Genomic DNA, 3,573 nt, shown 5'->3' with positions numbered 1-3,573 from the left:
AAGTAATTTCAAGACTGGCCGCCTTTGAATGCAAATGCTGATGATGCACTTCCTTTCAGTCGGATGCCGAAACTGCTGAGAGCAGCAGATTGGACACGGCTCCTACAAGACGCAGACGTGTGTGCCACCCACACCCCATATATTTTGGCTGCGCCGTACATATATATCCGATTTGTATTATTTGCCCTGCAAGTTAATTGAATAAAATGGCAAATGGCGGAATTTGAGAGCGACCGATTCAGCTGCTTTGGCTTTTTATTTTAGAGACATTTCGTTCCGTGGACCGACGTGGACCAACGTGGACCGACTACGACGACAAATTGCCAGCCATATTAATAACATCCAAGAGGTGGGCGGGGTCCAGTCTTGGGGCATGGCACTTATTGTTCCCCGACCGGCCGGCGAGCCCTCTTTGTTCGAACTTCAGTTACTTGTAACAGCATTCCAATGGCGACGACAGCGGCTTGCTTATTACTTGTTACTCGCAGATTGCAGATGGAACCGCAGCATCCCCATTCCCTTCTACTATTCTCCACCCTCCATCCGAGCCCAATGCCCTATTCCCTGTGATCCGGGGTCCACCAAAACGTCCCACATGCCACATGCTCTGCGGTCAGCAAGTTCTTTGTTCCCTTCGATTGCGTTTTCGCATCCGAGAAGAACGAGCGTCGTAGTCGCGGGTTCGAACCTATAAGGTCACTGAAAACAAATTCTTAAATTATTATACTTCTTCATCAATATTGAAATTGTTAAATTGCTGTAATTAAGAATAAATCTTTTATTTCTTCAGTCATGTAAAGCTCAAACCAATTTAAAATATATATGTGCTAACTAATAGAACTTTACAGGTTGACACTTTCACAAAAACATACATTAATTTAGTTTAATTAAAATTTTACATTTAATTTAATTATAACATCATTAGGCATTTTTTTTCTTTTTCCTTTCTATTTGTCTTAATTTGTTCAAGGACTCCTATAAATATCATTTACGTATATCGTTCCTAACACTTTACTTAGCTAAAAGAAATCGATAGAAATGATAATATGCTTCCAGAAAATTTGTTATTTTTTGACTAGCGCACCTATAGCGGCACCTAGCGCATCCTTGACTCACAGTGAATGGCTGAATGATGGTTGCAATCGCAATTGACTTTGGAAAATATTGTTCATATTTGAACATAACATCGCCTGAGTTCAATCGTTTTTGGCATTATTATCAGAATAAGAACATAACCTCATTTAACATTTTGCAAAATATTATAAAATGTCGTGCTAGACGGTGCTAGTGTTACGGACGTTTGTGTGCTTAACAGTGGGACTAGCATCCTGCTGAAATCAAAATTGTGATGCGCAAGAAGCTCAAAATTCAAATTCAAACATATTGAAAAGCAGCGAGCCGAAAGAAAAAAAATTAAGATAATGTATTTATTTAGATCGTATAATACATCTTGTCACAAATGTTGATATCAGAACTTTTGTTTTCTGTAGGTGTCAATAGATTTTTACCTCGTTCTGTCCGTCCGTCAGTTTGCACGAAAACTTTTTAAAGCCATCGGGCTGAAACTTTCCCAAAAGTCTTCTTTCTATTGCAGGTAGTATATAAGTCGTATCCGACAACTATATCTTATTGCTGCCATAGGAACAATTGGTGGGAAAATAATTTGAAAAAATTATATCTTTGGTGTTTTTTAACGTTCAACATCCTACGCTTGGAAATAACATTTTTTATTATGTTCTAAATTTCGAATTTAATTTTATCTAAATATCATCTATATCATCTAGGTGTCAAAAGAAAGATCTGAAAATGGGTGGGAAAGTAATATGAAACAAATTATAGCTTCGGAGTTTTTTGACATATTATTATAAATTATTGAACGGAGCAGCCGATCTTGACATTCGACGCATATTTTAATTGAGAATACAACTATCACTCGAAACAATCGGACTATTAGTGTAGATATTCACTTCTTCGGGTATATATATTAGTCGTCTTTGCACACCCTCCTGGTGCGCTTTGTCACTACGTGGACTGCTGTCCACAGCGATATACTCGACACCAAAACGTTCCGAAGAAATGAAGTGTACCCTTTAACTCTACGAGTAACGGGTATAAAACAACAAACTTTCTTATAATCACCGTATAATATATGTTTGAGTAATCTCACACTCCGCCAGTCCAGTTCAGCTTAGCCCAGTCTGTCCTAAGTTCGAAAAGACCCAGAAACTGCCCGAAAACGAAGGGGCTCATAATTTATGCTCCAATCACTGTCCACTTTTGTTTGTCTCCCAAAGAGGAATTGGGAGTTGGATATCGGTGTGGATGGTGGCGTGAAGTTGCCTAATTATGAATTAATTTCCCGAGATATTAGCAAAATATTTGAATTTCTCGGGGGTTATTTATTGGACCCATTAAGAGTTCATTCTGATGCGCTTGGTGTGTCTTGTCTTGGTCTGCTCAAAGTGTTTTAGAAGAATTCTTCGTTATACGGCTCGTTATTCTCGTATTTTATTTTCAGTAAATAAAGACATAAGCGAAATTATCAATACGTGTCGCCATATGGCAGCCTAATTAATTCATAGTTCATTGATATTAATATAAATTTATATGGAGAGAGATTGGAATTTTTCTATCTTTAGTGTGGTGTTCGTGCTGAAAACAATTAATGTGACAGGCTCTCCCATATCATCGGATATTTATTGGAATCTTATGCTCATCTCAACCTCTTACTTTTTGCATTTTTAATCACGACCTCTGAATAAGTTATGCGAAATCTTGAAATATCTACTGGCGTTGGTACATATGTTTTCAGTCCGAATAAAGTATATAAATTATGGCCACTGAGCCCTAACTGTATGCGTTGTAAATTACAAAGTCTTAGGCCTATGGCTTTCAATAAAAAAGGCAATTCTGCTTACGATCTCTCCGATACTTTATCAATATGAATTAACATATGAACGGATCTCTAAGATCTCTGGAGCATGTGGAGTCACACTTGACAGGTATTTTACAGCAAACTGCTCTTTTGTGAAGGTGCATATCCCAGAATGTTTTGATTTTGCTAGCCAAAGTGATGAAAGCTTAGATTGGCTGATAAATATATCGAATTGTTTGCCTGTTTTTCTCTATACATCCACTACTTTGTGAGAGGGTTATATAAGATGCGATTTTTTTATTGACTTTAATTTAGGTTTCTGGTTGGCATGTTTTTGACTTAGAATTCCAAAGTTACCTGTCTGTATAAAGGGCGCAGTTCAGGAAAACAAAGCTATACCTTGAAAGGTCGCGCCACACGATTAGCTCCAGTTTGCTTGGCGATTTCAGCGCCCCAAGTCCAACGACCATAACCAGTTTCATGCAGCATATACGAAAACCATAATTCACATTGGCCGCAGTCAGCGCCAGCCATTAAAAACTCATCACCAGCCAACTGGAATGAGCTGTGGGGTCGCCTCCTACCCTCGCCCGATCTGCCATAAAATCGAAGCCCGTGAGGGGAGTGTCCAAGACGAGCTCCTCAAACCTTGGCATGCTCGAGTGCGCAGTGAGTGTACATGTATCTGGACGTTTCTT

General features: G+C 38.8%; 1 long non-coding RNA gene across 2 annotated transcripts; it reads right to left on the bottom strand.

Moving 5' to 3' along the window:
• Positions 1-222: 222 nt before the first annotated feature.
• On the bottom strand, positions 223-3,226 carry LOC127010734 (uncharacterized). Of its 2 annotated transcripts, XR_007763518.1 has the most exons (3): positions 2,919-3,226; positions 2,140-2,340; positions 223-699 (listed from the first exon to the last, which is right to left on the bottom strand). It is a non-coding gene; the product is annotated as an uncharacterized LOC127010734 (long non-coding RNA). The 2 variants fall into 2 exon arrangements; XR_007763517.1 differs by having other exon boundaries at positions 2,140-3,226.
• Positions 3,227-3,573: the final 347 nt, after the last annotated feature.

The sequence above is a fragment of the Drosophila biarmipes genome, chromosome 2L (assembly GCF_025231255.1).
Source record: "Drosophila biarmipes strain raj3 chromosome 2L, RU_DBia_V1.1, whole genome shotgun sequence".
Taxonomy (NCBI): domain Eukaryota; kingdom Metazoa; phylum Arthropoda; class Insecta; order Diptera; family Drosophilidae; genus Drosophila; species Drosophila biarmipes.
This window is presented reverse-complemented; position numbering and strand designations above follow the sequence as displayed.